The sequence below is a fragment of the Ambystoma mexicanum genome, chromosome 1q (genome assembly GCF_040938575.1).
Source record: "Ambystoma mexicanum isolate Mex_15411 chromosome 1q, UKY_AmexF1_1, whole genome shotgun sequence".
Lineage (NCBI taxonomy): Eukaryota > Metazoa > Chordata > Amphibia > Caudata > Ambystomatidae > Ambystoma > Ambystoma mexicanum.
In genome coordinates, this window is record NC_090922.1 from 85,470,665 (window position 1) to 85,487,910 (window position 17,246).

Consider the following 17,246-nt stretch of genomic DNA (forward strand, 5'->3'; position numbering starts at 1 on the left):
CTGCTCCTCTACACATAGTTACAACACAGGCACACGGATATACTCTGGCTACAGGGCCCTCAGCTGCTGTGAACAGGGGCAGCCATGCCCTACCCTGATGCACGCATCAGCAGAACTGCAGCACGGTGCGTCATTTGACATCTGTGTGCACTGTACAGACTGATCACACCACCTGCTGAAACACAGTACCAGGTTTTTGGGGCATTGATTAGCCTACATATGCTTCCTTGGGTGTAGTTGGGAGGTCTGTCATTTACACACTCTGGCTGTCGCTACGTAGTGATGTACACACTGGGGAGCACAGAGGAGCAGCATATGGGTTTTGTAGATGCCCAACTGTTTATGGCTATAGATTGGCTGCTTCTCCAATTCCGAAAAATTCTTCTGCGGTGAGCATCACAATCACATCCCTCCTTCTATGGTGTTAGGATTGTCTGCCAATCCTTTCCACCACCTCTCCCATTTGCATGTGCTCTTCCTTCTGCTAAAAAACAAACAGTGATGGCTCGAAGGTTTAGAATTAAGCTTAACCACTGGCATTGCTCTGGGCAACCTCTCAGAGCATTGCTGCGACCTTATCCCTGCTGTGACTCCAGATGTCTCTCAGTTGCGTCTTTATCTCCTTGGGTGTCTGCTTGTGTACACCTAAAGTGTTGCCGGCGGAGGCTATATATGCTGTCCCCATGTGCCTTCTCTAGGACACCCATGTGCCTTCTCTAGGACACCCATGTGCCTTTTCTAGGACACTATGCAGTCAATTTCTGCCTCCATTTAGTTTTTGGGTGGACCTGCCTTCTTTCTATGCTTGTCCCACAATCCTTATTGTCTCCTATTATGCTGCACAGCATGATGTCATTGATTCTTATTTGCCTTAAAAACGTGCCTATCTGGCATTTATTTATCTGCATTTGGCCAGTGCATGATTTTATCGAGCATTGAGTCATATGTGATGCTACAGACACGTTTCTTATGCATATGTTTTGCTCTAGATTTTGGGTTGTGCCTCACAGTTTGTTTGTGAATAGATGCATCGTAATGAGGTGTGCAATCATGCATCTCAGTCAGATGCACGTTTTTGAGAATCAGGTCATGGCCTCATTAGTCAATCTTTAGACCTGTTCGCAAAAGGTTCTACCTTATCTCTTGCCAAATAAATGACTCTTTCCATGCTTTGTAACACCCCCAGTCACGTCACCCATGTTAAGATTTCTAGAGGCCTTCCAGCTGCGTGGTACAATGCAGTTTTTCCACACCTAAGACTTTGTTGAGTCACGTTTGTAGTTGGGTCAGGGCTTTAAGTGGGCCAATGCCAGCGCAGGGCAGAGCCTAGGTCATCTACAAAAAGTGCCCCAGAACTGTGGCTCTGTTGGGCTTCCCTAACAAGCTAGAGAGGCGCCGACCCCCTCAGACAGCCCCTTCACTCAAAAGAGCAGTGCAGTGAAAGGGTTGACTGTGGGGGGTCAGTGCTTCTGATTAAAATAAAAAGGAGAGGCAGGTGCATGAGAAGGTATGATAGCAGGTGGCCCTTTCACAATTAAACTCTGTTGAGTGAAAGTGGGTTGGTTTTATTTATATAGCATGCACAGCTCTCAGGCATCTCTGCGCTTACTTTGAGAACATGATAACATGATTACAATAAGTGCCATCAAGTGGTTACATACAAAGGCATATATAGGACGGTACATTGGAGAAAGATACATACATTGGAGAAAGAAATTACAGGAAAATAGCATAAAAGGGGTTAAATGACTGCCTATTATAGTGCACAGCTCTAAAAGGGGTTAAATGTCTGCCTATTATAGTGCACAGCTCTAAAAGGTATACGTACTATGACAGGAGCAACAGCTGGACTGCACATGGGACAGTCACACATAGAGAGGCAGGTGTCTACGTCAGGTACAGCTCAGGACATAATCAGAGAAGTGGGCATATGCAATGGAGAGCTCACCTCTTGTAGGGAGTCTACATCAAATACATATTGGGACAGTAAATACATATTGGGACATAGCAAGGTTGCGTACATATGCAATGGGAAGCCCAACTCTTGTAGTAAGTCTGCATCAAATACATATTTGGACATAGTAGCGTAACGTGCCTATGCAGTGGAGAGCCCACCTCTTGTAGTGAGTCTGCATCAAATACAAATACATATTGGGACATAGCAAGGTAGAGTACATTTGCAATGGCGGTTGGCGCCTCTGATTAAGAAACAGAAGAGGAGGTGGCACACTGTAATCATACTGTTTGGTGCCCATGCCTCAAATGTTGTTTGTTAATCACAGACTTCGAACTCCACAGTCAGCCCTTGCAAAGGTCAGAAAATGTAATCATGAAACAAAGTGGAGATGGGAGCATCAAAAGGTATGCTTGGATCCTAGCACCAGGGGTCAAGTCTAAAAATGAAATCTGGTAATTTGCCCTGATAATAAAAGCCAATGTAGCACCGGTTACACGAGCTCCTGTCACTTAAACACATCACAACACATAAGAACCATGAAGCTGCGTAGCACAGCCCTTCAGGACGACCATAGATGCCCAGAATGGGATGGCTCGTACTCAGAGGAGATTCAAATACAAGATCCAGATTTAACATCAAACATTATTCCCACTTCATGCCTAACCTCAACCAATATAATCAAGGCGCAGGTGCACATGGGGCTTGCGGATCTTTCAACAGCCAATAGTACTACCACTACGAAAGAAATTCAGAGGACAATTGATGAACACTTTGGAGAAAAAAAACGAAGCAAAAGCCTAAATGCTAACTGCGATAAAAACACACACCTTTCAGATAATGTTGGCCATGAAACCCCACAGAGAACAGACACTCCTCTTGCTGCGCCCTTACAAAGAGTTAACTCATTTGAAAGTGAAATTGAAGCAGCTGAAGAAGAGGAAGTGGTGGGAATGGGAACTTTAATGCAAGCACAAAATACTGAAGGGGAAACAATTGAAAAGACCCTAGTAGTGGAATTGGACTCGAAGCACTCTATAAATGAAGAAGTCCCAAAAGAAGTGAGCGCTGCAACACTTACAGCCCTAAACTTTGTATTAAACTCACTAGTCACAGTCTTACGAGCAGTTGAAATTGGAAGTACAACTGCAAGCTGGATCACTGCTCGAGTTGACCACAGACGTGAGTGGTATTGAATCAACAATAGTGGGGCTGACATCAGCAATAAATACAGTGGTTACGCCATCACTGAGGGAAATGAGAGTAGAGCATGCAAAACAAGGTCTAGATATATCATCAATAGAAAGGTCATTCGCAAAAAATAAAGAAGAAGAAGACAAACAAAAATCGCTACTTCTTGAAAAACTACACCTCCTAAAAACTGAGAAGGCAACAAAGATAGAGCTCTCGACAGTCCCAACTGGGGAAGAACTTGCAAATAACCTCTTTGATGATACCCCTCTGTCGGAATCTGTTCTAGAAGAGTTCAGAAGGCTTGCACATGTCATAGAAGAAGATGAAACAGAAATAATTGAAGCCAATTGAGTAATAAAGAGGCGTTATCTGAAAATGAGAAGGTCCGTTCCCCGGAGTAGACAGAAGCAGGCACTCAACTTTCAAAGGGAAGAAGAAAAGCCAGGAAAAAGGAAGCAAAAAAAAAAACAGTACAACGGCAAATTCCGATTTCCCTTCGTAAGAATCGAAAAAATTACCCAGCAAGTAAACAGACAGGGAAGGTTTCCATGAGTGGAGATCATGAAAAAAGTAAAGAAAAGGTAACATCAAATCAGGAAGACACTCAAGTCATAGAAGAGGAGAGAAAAAGTCAGATCACAGAAAATAGAAGTTCGAAAAGATTTTCGAAAAAAAATGGAGGGGAACAAAAGACAGTTGAGACAAAAGGAAATGCGGAAAAAGAGCATGAAGCCTCGTTAAACGACAAGAAAACCCTGAGGAATAAAAAGAAAAATAGCGCAAATGTAGGGCAACAAACAGACGTTGCAGGCACTGAAGCAGAAGCACTACAAACCTTGGGCGCAGGGGGTAGAAGCGCGATAGGTTCACTAGAAGAAACAAAAGGAAATAACGAGACTAATGCTATTAAACGTTGTCCTGCGCTAAAAGGTCCCCTGTGGGCCCCAATTTTCTTGGGGAAAAGAACCATAATTTCACCTAAAAAGATCACCAAGGAAATAATGGAACCTAACATTAAAATTGCACCAATTTTTCTAAAACAAGCTCCTCAGAATAATACGAGTGAGCCAACATCAACAGAGATAAAAAAAATGGACAAAGAAAAACAAAGGAAATACCAGAAGAATCTAAAGAAAAAGTAGCAGATAAGCAAAGAAGGGTCTCCTTAGAAGAAACACCCTCCAGAGGAAGTTGACATGGAAAATCAGGATTATGCCATTCCAACATTATGGCTTAAGGCACTGAATACAATTCCTCAGTATTCATCTCTATGCAGGAGGGCCATCTTGAACTACTTCAAAAAGTTCCTAATCTGTTCCTTTTTGCTACAGAAGACCTGGAATTTGTAAAATTCCCAAGCAAAAACAACAGGAAATTAGTACAAGTGGGCTTTACATCACAAAAAGCCTGGAAAGCAATAAAAAGCAACTCAAAAGAACTGGAGAAAGTGAGTTTGCAAGTTTTTGAAAAAACTTCCAGGGGAGAGGATAAATGAAGAAGAAAACAAGAAAGCTGATTGCGAAGAATCAAGTTTGAGCGTTGTGGGAGTACCAAATAAGAAGGCGGGAGAGACCTTCCAGTGGAACTCTGAAGATACGAAAGCCAACACATTAGCAGCTTTGCCAGAGATACTTACACAGGTACTCCAAAAGCTAGAACTGGGGCAACAGAACCTTTAGGGAAGACGCAATTGAGATAACAAGCTGGAATACCCGTGGTCCAAATACCTTTACCGCAAGTAGCAGAAAGAAAGCGCTCTTTTTTGAGTCAGATGTGATTCTACTCCAAGAAACTTGGCACACACATCCAATAGTAATAGAGGGCATTACAATATTCACAATACTGGCCCTTCAGAAATGAAAGGGCCGGCCATCAGGAGGACTGCTACTAGGAATTAACAACTCACTGAGTAAAGAGGTTACACTCTTACACAGCGGGAGGGAGGGCATTCTAGTATGCAAAATAAGGATTCATACCTCTGAGGGGCCCTTCAACCTCACTATAGTTAATGTGTATTGGAATCCAGTACAAATTAACCTCCAAAACTTTCACCAGGCTCTCTCACTGGTATTGGAAAAGATTGTGCTATTCCATGGAGAAGCAAGTGTGATTATAGGAGGAGACTTGAACACCCAATGTATTACAACACAGGGCACAAATACCAGTCTAAAATGGGCGAAAACATCAAAGTTAGGAAAAAGATGGGTAAATTATATGAACTCGTGGGGACTCAACATGATGAATGGATCAGTGAAAAGGGACAGGCCCTCAAAACCAACATGGTCATGAGGAAGTTCATTTTCCACCTTGGACCGCTGGTATTGGAAAAGATTGTGCTATTCCATGGATAAGCAAGTGTGATTTTAAGAGGAGACTTGAACACCCAATGTATTACAACACAGGGCACAAATACCAGTCTAAAATAGGCAAAAACATCAAAGTTAGGAAAAAGATTGGTAAATTATATGAACTCATGGGGACTCAATATGATGAACGGATCAGTGGAAGGGGACAGGTCCTCAAAACCAACATGATCACGAGGAAGTTAATTTTCCACCTTGGACCACATTTTCATTTCAGAAGATCTACAATCAAGAGAAATTACCCTGGAGACCATTTGGGGGGAAGGGGGTGATCATGCTCGCCTGAAAGCGAACATCAAATGCTCCAAGAAAATACAACTGGAAAGATATATATATATATATATATATATATATATATATATATATATATATATGATCTGGCCCTTAGAAAAGGCAAAGCACAATTAGTAAAGTATAAGAGAGAGGGGGAGAAACTAAATATGAAGCTAAACCAAATCTCTCTAGAAGTGCACAAAGAGAATTGCAAGCCTGATCGATTTAAAACATTTATCTGGTCTGTTCATCAGCCAACTGCAGGAACTTCAAGAAATTTAATCCACCATCAACACTCTTTTGATGAAGACACCTGGCGCCTCATTACACGGACGGCGGTGGACCAACGGGCTATTAGCACCTTGGTCCATGCCGGTAAAATACCGGCACCTCCTTGGTGGAAAGGGGAATTACCGCCCTATTCCAAGGTTGGTGGGGCGGTAATTCTCCCTTCCCCCATTGCCCTTCCCCATTCCCATTTTTGCCCCATAGGGCATAATGGGAATGGGGAAGGTGCTAATTACGGCACCGCAAATTGCGGTACCATAATTAGCTCCCTGGTCCCTTTGCGGGTTGGTTTTTAACGCCTGCAAAAAGCAGGCATTCAATTCTCCAACCCGCAAAGGGACCTTGTAGTAAGGTGGTAAGGGTTAACGGTCACCGGTACCATTAACGGTGACCGTTAACCCTTACCGCCGTCCGTGTAATGAGGCCCCTGGACACAGAAAAAGATCCTAAGGAGAGAGTGCAGGCGATTGAAGAACATTACAAATCCAATAGAATTACGAGAAGAGCTACAAAAGCTCACTAGAGGGTACAAGCACTGATCGTGAGCAAGAAAAGCACTTCGATACCAACAAGATAACAAGCAGATGCTTGCATCCCTGTGCGCCAATAATACGCAAAACTTTTGGTCAATTATAAACAACTTAGATAAAAAAACAAATGGCGATAGCACGCAATGCAACCTGGTCACAGAAAAGAGCTGGACAGACTATCTCACAAAGAATTTCAAGAATACATCAGAGACTAAGGAAGAAGAGAAGAAAGTTGCCCATTGGGAACTCAAATTCGATACAAGTTTAATAGAAGAACTTATCTTGAGCTCCTCATCCTCGCAGGCTGCAGGACCCAATCGATTAACCTACCAGGTTCTGAAAAACAATGCCAAAACATGGGCAAACCTCCTCTACAATCTCTACAATTAAATAATAGAGACAAAAAGCTTTCCGTCGCCTTCGAAGCAAGCAATTGTAATACCATTCTACAAGGGGGGGGGCGATAGATCTCAACCAGAGAATTACAGACCAATCGCCCTCATCAACATTGAAAGAAAAATATTCATGCAGATTCTCTTGACAGAACTAGAGGATTGGGCAAAGACAAGAAATATCATCTACAAATTCCAAACAGATTCAGACGTGGCATGTCCATGTCATTAAATGGTTTTGTCTTGAACCTAATAGCAGAATATACTAAAAATCATGGCGAGGGCCCACTATATGGAGCCTGGATAGACTTCTCCAGGGCATTCGATCTAGTCAATAGGGAGAAACTTTGGGCAAAACTGAGAGACTGGGGTCTGCCAAGAAGGCTGCTGTCAATACTAATCGAACTGCATAAAGACACCTCGCTGATGGTAAGATTAGATTAAGCAGGGCATCTGACAAATTCAATTAGTGTTGAACAAGGCGTGAGACAAGGTTGCTTGGGTGCACCATTCTTCTTTAATCTGTACCTGTCGGATCAGGGAGACTTCTTGCAATCATGGGTTATGGCGAGTCCAAAACTGAGTTTTACCAATGTTCATTGGCTCGCACATGCTGAAGATATTGTCCTGATCGAAATGACAGCAATAGGTTTACAACATCTGTTGAATGGACTAAGTTGCTATGCAAAAATGAATGGCCTGCAAGTTAACCCAAGGAAATCCAAAATTTTGGTGATGAAACATCCTAACAAGCACATCCACTATGGAAAATGGCTTTTTGAAGGGGAAGCCATCACAAGAACAGATGAGCTGGTATATCTAGGGTAAATGGTATATTCCTCACCCTCAACCAATAAAATAGAAATGGAAATAAGGCTGAAGGTGGAGAAAGCGGTACCCCAGATGAAAAAGATCCTTTATGGCCTTTGTAAATTCTCAATTATGCCATTACTAAAGTTTTATGTCGCCAAAATAATCCCGGTCATATTGTATGGATTGGGGGTCCAACCGATCTTATTGGCAAAAAGTGGAAAGCCAATTATGGAAAAGAGCTTTGGGTTTGCCCAACTGTGTCCCCATGGCAGTTCTAAGATTGAACTTGGCCTAAAAATAACTGCGGCAACAAGTGGCCTGGAGACTGCTCTCACTATACAGATTAATAATAATTCCACAAAGCAACTCGCTATATGAGGACATAAAACTACAACACCAATCGGACAAGTCCAAGATTTTGCAACAGCTGGAAGCAAAAGTGATGAGAAGTCTGAGAGAGGCCGACCTATCGGTGGAGATACTCAAAGAAAGCCACCAGAAAATAAAAAAAGAAACAGAAACAACGGACCGGATAAAAACAGGGTTGGAAATGCGACTCGTAAAGACAAAGAACATTTTCCCAATCATAGACAAAAAACTGGGGGAAGTACCAAAGTACTTACAAAAACATCCAGACAGTGAATCAAGAAACGTCTTCCTTCGAGCATGGCTAAACTTAATTCATGCAGGCGAAATACTGAATGTGAGCGGGCAAGGCCAAAAATGCCCTCATCTTCTGCAATATGTGTGTAGATCCGAATAAACAAAATCTGCAGCATCTACTTCATGAATGTAAAGGGACCTGGGAAACGAGAGTAATGTACTTTTCGGAATTTGCAAACAAAATGGAGTATTTGGAACCTTTTGACATCAGGACACAATACTGCCATAACAATTGCAGTAGGTCAGGTATTAAAAAAGATCGGCCTGACCTCTAAAGATGCACGGCAGATTGTGACCAATGCTCCAGAAGAAAATGAGGGGTAATTGTGGGAGTGGCAAGAATATCTTCCTCCAACCCGCACCACAGGGACATTGGAAAGACAAAAGGGGGCTGAGAAATATTAGATGCTGCATTTTGGGCCTGTGGACTTAGTGGTTAAAACCCCCCCCAAAAAAAATGTATTTTAATTTTATTTTAATTTTTTTGTAAAGGTCTAAATGATCAAAACAAATATGCAAATTTCATTAAATTGGCTTTGCATAACCATCCGAAATGTGCAGTACGAATGGCATTTGCCTTTCATAAAATCAACACACACATAAAACCAAGAGAGGATATTTTCTTCTAATGGTGTTTTTGAAAACGTTAAAAGGTGTGAATGTATTAAACTCCAAGATCCAACACAAATGTTTTCCCCCAGAACTTGCAGTAAAGAAATGGGACATTTCACCTTCAGTTCTTTGCTATTTTTCGTCATGTTATATAGTGCATTGGTGAAGTCATAGCTCTCAACCATTTGTCTTGCAAAGGCGGGTGAAATCACCCAATTTTGTTTCTGGCGGGTGAGACGCCCATTGGAATGAATGGGCGTGCAGGAGGCCTGGCGGGTGAGTCAGCCCTTTGCAAGGCGGGTGACACCCGCCAAAAGCGGGTGAGTTGAGAGCTATGGGTGAAGTGTTAGGCGTGACAGCTGCGGTTTCATCCCCGAGGTTGGCTTCAATTCATACTTTCTAATACAACAATTTCTCATTTTAGCTGGGGGGAACTGAGTCCGTCCCCCTGCGTGTACCCTCGACTTGAGCCCTGCCTAGCACCCTTGGGAGCATCAATGTCCAGCCCCCCAGTTCACCTCTACTTAGACCACGACCCAAAGCACTCCCTCGATTCCTCATCACAATTAAAGCACTGTTCTAGCCCCTTATTTGTCCTAGAAAAGAGATCAGCACTGCCAGTTGCATATTGTTATAATTGATGTTCAGTCAGACTATGAAAAACAATTACCAAAATTACCCAGCATAACAGCCCAGATATTTTGGCATTGTCAGCCGCGTGTCTCCGGAGGCCAAAATGGCGGGGGGAAATAAATAAAACCTGTTGTTTACCACATGGAAGGCATTTTCTGCATTTCATCCGGCTATGAAAGGATGAAGCACACCACATACCCTTATAGAGGCTGGCACCGAGACTCGACGCTCGTTCAGTAATAGTCCTGCATTCTTTGTTTCGTAATTTACTGTGCAGGAAATTGACAGTGTAGACCCCCTGCTCTGCTCTTCTTCATCCCCTTCTCCGCTGGGAAATAACGCGAGTTTTCATTGCACACAGGTCACACAGAAGGGTCTATGGCATTTTGCCCCTTCCGGCCTTAGATCACACGGCACCGTTGCGACCTTCGGGAAATGAAAGTAGCATGTTTCTGGATGATTTGATATTAAGGAAATATCCTGGCCTGCAGAGAAAGTACTGAAGCTTGTGTGCTGTCTTCAACAAATAAAGGCTGTTATCCCAGCTGCTGCTTCGCCAGGCACTTCATACATGCGCTGTGCCACTCCATTAGTACCCATGCATTTCTGTGCCCGGAGTTGCGGTTCAAGGATAATTCCTGCCTTCGCATTCAAAGCCAAAATAATCCCACACAATTAAGACAATGGCCCAATGTACTCCTGCCCGAAAGTATGTGCAGTGAAAAGGCTTCCTTTTAAGGGATGTTGAGGGTTCATCCATGCCCCCATGCGGTCCCGTAGCCCCACTCTGTAAGGACGACACTTCCACACGCGTCCTCTCAGTTCGGGCTTCCCGGTCGCTCTGCGCGGCCGGGAAACACCCCGTTTATTTATGATGCACACGGCGGCGTGCAACGTCACGCCGCCGCGTGCGTGCCCGTCATCTTTTTCCAGGAGAACAACAACACACACTACAACTATTCACTGCACATCAAACACACATTATAACAATAACACTTTAACATTCCCCATTCTGAGAACACCCCTTTATTACCAGCCACCCGGGTCCCCTTACTTCAACAGTGATTGCCACTACAGTAATCAGCCAAATGTCCAAGTACGTAATCGGTGAGGCGAGCAGGTCTCCCTCGCCCAGCCCTCTGGGGGTACCTCCTGCTCACCTCTGGCACGGGTGATCTGTCCACAGGTGTTGGTCTGGCCGGGGACTCAGACAGGCAAGGTGTTTCATCAGTGTCCTCTGGAAGATCCCCAGGGTCGGGCTCAGGAGGCGGGTCGGTTCTTGGATCCCGTAGCTTCTTAAAGAAGCTAACATTGCGCGTGACTGCAGACCGGCCATCCGATGCAGTTACCATGGACCCTCTGACTGCGACAACATCCAACGGCTCTGGCTCATAGGGCAGAGAGAGCTTTCTATGTGGGTGTCTGTTACGAATGAGGACCTCATCACCTGGCTCCAGCTGCTGCGAGCGAAGCCCTCTCCGAACATTCTCTTGCTCGATCCGTGTCCTTCGGTCTGCCTCGACCTGCTGATCATCGATCACGCCCGGTTCCTTCGCCCCCACTTCCGGCAGCAGCCCATGCGGGCAACGCCTGAACAATGCCTCCGCCGGGGCCACTCCAGTGGATGCGTGGGGCGTGGTGCGATAGACCCTCAGAAACTGGTACAGTGCTCTCTGCAGTGATTGTCCCTGCCCCTGGGCAATTCTAAAGGTCTTATTTAGAGTCCTCATGAGCCGTTCTGCTTCACCATTGGCCCTTGGCCACAGGGGAGTGATCATCCTGTGCACCACCCCATAGCTCTCCATCAATTCTGAGAAACGTTCGCTCTGGAATGGCACCCCATTGTCCGAGCACAACGTCTGTGGGAATCCATGGGCCGTGAATACCTTCTCCACAGCGACCACAACGTGCTCGAACGCTACCGAGTCCACAAACTCCACCTCTGGATATCTTGAATACTCGTCAACTAGTACCAAGAAGTGGGTGCCTATCGTGGTGGAACCGAAATCCGCGTGGACTACCTCCCATGGTCACGTCCCACGAGGCATCGCCTCTATCTCCGGCTCACGCTGCAGTGGAGAAGCCGCCTGACACCACACACCCGCCGCCACGAATTCATCCACCTTACGCTCAAGTTCCGGAAACCACACCTTCAGCCTTAGGCGGGCCTTGGTCTTGGCGGCACCCTGGTGACCACGATGTGCCAGGGCAATCGCGTCGCCCACCTTCGACTGGGGCACCACAATCCATCACCCTTGAGCAGGAGCCCAGATGTTGAAAGCGATAGTTCCTCCCGGACCTTCCTTAGCTGCTCAAGGCCAGTCCTGGCCTCCTGAGTGCGCCCTGCCAGGGCCTCCAGCACCGACTTCCAGGAGCCTTGCTGCATGGACTGCTTTAGAATGTTGAAGCACTCATCCTCAGCTGCAGCCGCCTCAAGCTCCTGAAGAGGCATAGCATTCGGCGTAGCCGCCTCCACTACCACGCGGACATGTTCTTCTGCCTCCTCTGCACAAGTGTCTGGGTCTTCTCCACTGGGCGCCCCAGGGTGTCTCGAGAGGTAATCGGCCGCATTATTCGCCCCAGGCCGATATACAAGAGTGACCCCATACTCCAGAAGGGCGAGCATCCATCTCTCAATCCGTGCGGGTGGCTTGGATGACGACCCCGTCAGGATAGGAAGCAACGGTTTGTGGTCCATCACCACCGTCACCGGGCGTCTGAGAACATAGAGTCAGAAGTGCCGGCATCCCCAGAGAACTGCCAATGCCTCCCGCTCAATTTGCGAGTATCGTTGTTCCGCCTCAGACAGGGCCTTGCTGGCGTACGCCACCGGGCGGATACCGCCATCATGGTCTACCTCGGTCAGCACGGCGCCCAATCCAAACGGGCTACCGTCGACAATGATCTCCGATGGTAACATGGGATCAAAGAATGACATGGTGTCCTCAGCTGCCAGGGCACCTTTGATGTCGTCAAACGCAGCCTGTTCCAGTGGGCCCCAGTTCCAGATTGTGTCCTTCCTCGTTAGTGCCCTGAGCGGTTCCGACCTGGAGGCAAGATTTTTAATAAACCGTCCACAGTATGTAACCATGCCCAGGAAGCTCCGTACCTCAGACACAGACTCCGGAGGCTGCGCCTTCTTTATGTCTTGCACCTTCTTGGGATCAGGAGACACCCCCCCCCCTTGAACACAAAGCCAAAGAATTCTATTGATGGTCGCAGAAATTCACACTTCTCTTTGTGTAGGGTGAGGCCCAAGGACTGCAGTCTCTCAAATGTCTTTGCCAAACGCCGCAGATGATCGACCTCCGTTCTCGCGAACACCAGAATATCGTCGCTTATATTCAAAACGCCCTCCAGATCAGCTAGGGCACCCCGGGTGATATTCTGGAATACCTCCGCCGCCGAGGAGACACCAAAACTGAGTCTCTTGTAACGGTAGAGCCCTCAATGTGTGGTGAAGGTGGTAATATATCTCGACTCGGGGTGGAGTACAACCTGGTGATACCCTGCCCTGAGGTCTAGTTTTGAAAAGAAGCGAGCACCTTGTACCTCTGCAATGATGTCATCTATCGTCGGAGTGAGGTGCCTTTCTCTCCTGATGGCCTTGTTTGGGAGCCTCATGTCAACACAAATCCTGACAGCGTCGGGTTGTTTGGGTTTTCGTGCCACCACTATAGGGGACACCCAGGGGGTGGGGCCCTCCACCTTCTCTATTATGTCCAGATTGACCAGGTTGGCCAGCTCCTTATCAACATGTTCTTGAAGGTGAAAAGGCACCCTCCGATGCTTCAAGGCAATGGGCTGTACCGACTCATCAATATGTAGTCTCACTGGTTCCCCAACCATCTGTCCAATCCCCTTAAACAGTGCCGCATATTTCTCCAACAAGTCATTTATATCCTCTAAATAGACAGAATATGCGAAGCTGACGATGCCAAGGGCCTCCGCTGCAGCAAAGCTCAGCACAGTTTTGGTGCTCACAGGTGTCACATAGAACCGTGCTTTAATTTGAGAGCCATCATGCTCTACCTTGGCCACAAATACACCATCAAGGGGAATAGGGTCAAGACCACCAAAAGCAAAAATGCTGGCCCTAGGCGTGGCCAACTTGGGGGGTTGATTCATGGCATCATAATGTCCCCGTGCCATTACATTGACAGATGCCCCAGTGTCCACGAGGACCGGAACGGGAGACTGATTTACCTCGATTACGCACCTGGGCTGTCTCCTGTTCTTACTCTTCAGGACCCCCACAATTGAGACAAAAAAAAATGTTCTCTTCCTCGTCCTCGTCCACTTCCTCCACCTGGGCATCCTCCTCGCTCTGATCCACCTGAGCGACGTTGGGCGGTCGACCCTGGCGGACGAAGCTTGGCCGCCCTGGGCCTCTCGGTACCAGCACAGGCGTGGCCGCCTTGCATACCCTTGAGAAATGGCCCGGCAACCCACACGTCCACAGGTCTTTCCGGCCGCCGGGCACTCTGCTGGGTGGTGTAGGTCATATCCACACTTTATGTATATTTCCCCTGCCCTTTCGGCCCTCTCTCGGGGACCACCTCCAGGTCTTCTGACACCCCTGCCCCCGTGCCACATCGCACATACCTCCTCGGTCTTGATGGAGCACGACCTTGCCTCCATTTTGGTTGCTCTCGCCTCTGACACCTCATGGCACCTCCCCAATTCAAGGATGCGCTGAAGCGTGATGCCTGGTTCTCGTAGCACCTGGCACCTGAGCTTGCCTGATGAACACGCCTGGATAAGCATCGTCCTAATCATGTCCTCTGCATCTCCCCAGGCGCAGGCTAAGGAGAGACGCCTCAGGCGTCCATAGAAAGAGTCCAGGGTTTCATCGTCCTTCTGTTTGGCCGATAGCATCACAAAACGCTCATAGTCCGCGTTGGCAAGAGTCAGAAAGTAAGCTTGCAGGGTGGCCTTCGCCTGACCATACGATCCATCCCCAGGCGGCAGTGATTCAAAAATCTCATGAACAGACGGTCCCACCGAATACAGCATGGTTGCCAGCCTGGTGTCATCATCCACCACCTGGGCCGCTCGAAAATACATGTCCAAACGGTCCACCCACCTCCTCCATCTGGGCCCTAAGCTAGAAGGTGGGCCCGAAACATCAAACTCGGGGATGGGCTGCAGAGCTGCCTGGTTACGCACCTGAGCCATGACAGGAAGGATCTGTGGAGCAGCAGGCCCTGCCACTGGCTGCACGAGAGGTGGAGGACCTTGAGGACCCGCCTGAACAACCGGAGGTTGCTGCACAGGCTGCACTTGAGGTAGTGCACGTGGCGGGGCAGAGGAGGCCGCTGTACTGTCATCGCTGCTGCTGCTGCACCACCTTGGTCTTCAATGTCACTCATGAGTCTGAGCGCACAGGCACCCCAACATGGAACACAGGGGCCGCAACTCAAACTCTGCAGTCACTGCAACACCTTGTGATGATGAAGAGGGTGAAGATCAGTGTGGCCACCAACCTGTTGATAAAGATGCACCACCGTGATGATGAAGGGGATGAAAGCTGAGTGGGTCCACCAGCCTGATGATGAAAAAAATTAACATGAATTCCTCAGCCTTCAATTGTTCCCAAAAATTAGAAGAAGAAAATGTGTGGGTTATGTAGACCCTAGGCCCTAAGCCTTCTTTCTTGCTTTCACTCGACGTTGGAAACCCAAAGAAAAGCCAAAATTCAAATTAGGCATATAGTCATGCAGGTATGCCTTCCTGCTATCAGGAGTTCCAAAAATTTAGTCTGGGGGCACTTCCGAGCCGAAACCGGAACCTCGTGAAGTCCCACGGCTTGTTTACCAAAATGGCCGCCAGCCGCGTGGGTAACACGCTACCCGCGGCATGAAACGAAGTGTTGCATCCACCTCGTTTCGGTGAAAAAATTCTATCAGACGTCACCGCCGGGCCCGGGCATCGTTTCCCCCACTCGTCGCCACTGTTGAGGGTTCATCCATGCCCCCATGCGGTCCCGTAGCCCCACTCTGTAAGGATGACACTTCCACACGCGTCCTCACAGTTCGGGCTTCCCGGTCCCTCTGCGTGGCTGGGAAACGCCCGTTTATTTATGTTGCACGCGGCGGCGTGCAACAGCACGCCCCCACGTGCGTGCCCATCATCGGGCAGCGCCACAAGGGACGTTATAGTTGCAGCCAAAACCTACAAAGCTTAGTAATTTGCCCGTCAGGATAAGCTATGCAATCGTAGCATGTGTTCCACAATGCAATAGCATAGCGACACGGATGACTTCACAAATGGCATTGTTGATGACGTCACGGATGACATCACATATAACATCAAAATGTAACATCAGACAGAAAGTGGTCACAAAGGCAGCCTTATGGCCAGAATTACATCTATTCAGGGAATTAAAATCGATTTCGTACCATGCAACTCGGTCAGTATACTAAACCTTTCAGAACTCCTGATTTTCTAGCCTACACGCCAATCAGCAGCCAGCATAGTCAGTGGCGAGGCATACAGTTGTAGGCCAAAACATATGCAGGGTGACAGGTAGGCCTCTCATGAACAAGGCCAATCTTCACAAAATATACTTATCCTGAGAGGAAATGTCTACTGAGGTTCTGTTGAGTATATTGCAACCTTATCATACTTTATCACAGGCCACAGCAATAGCATGGAGCATGGAGTAGATGACTCATAATGTGTACTCAGGAAGTATATTTTAACCTCCATGCCTATCAGAACGCTGAGTGAGGTTAAATTTGGAGTCATGGGGCCTCATCAGGGTCTTGACGGTATCCCAGTGGTAATTGTGCCGGGACGCAGCCAACACTATTAGCGTTACCGTAACTCGGTCCAATGCAATTTGCGCCAGATCCCGGGTTGCAGTGGCGCTGTAATTCCTCATTTCCATGGGGCTTTTCAGTGCTATTACCGCTGGCGGTAATAGTGCCTGCGGTAATTGCACCGAAAATGGGCAGAAAGCTGGAGATTTACAAATCTCCAGCTGTCTGTCCAAACTTGGGATTGGGTGGAGCGGTAATGCAGCGGTAATAGTAATGGCGTTACCACCACATTTTTCCGCTCTTCCCAACCCCACGATGAGGCCCAAGGTCTAAATATAAACCGATCACTGGCAATGTGTGTGGATATAGAGAGTATACCTAAAGCATTTGTGCATACAAATGTCATGCACAAACAGGGAGCATCTGGTAGAGAGAAAATAAGTATGATGAGCAAAGCACAAACAGGGGATTAGTACCTGTCATCAAATATATAAGGTATATTATGCAAACCTGAATAGCCAGTCTGCACTGTTTATATGTTCAGTACGTGTACCATGGGTACAGGCTAACTCCAATGGATATTGACACAAGTTCATACCCAAAGTTTAAAGCCTGCATATATAGCACTTCCAGGAACTCTTTATGCCTTTACCTCAATACACTATTTACAGGTCAAGGCCTGTGCTTACTGCCACTAAGCAAGAAGAGCTTCATAGGCCACAGCCATTGTGTGGGCCAAATGTATTGTGTAACCTCTGTTTGCAAAG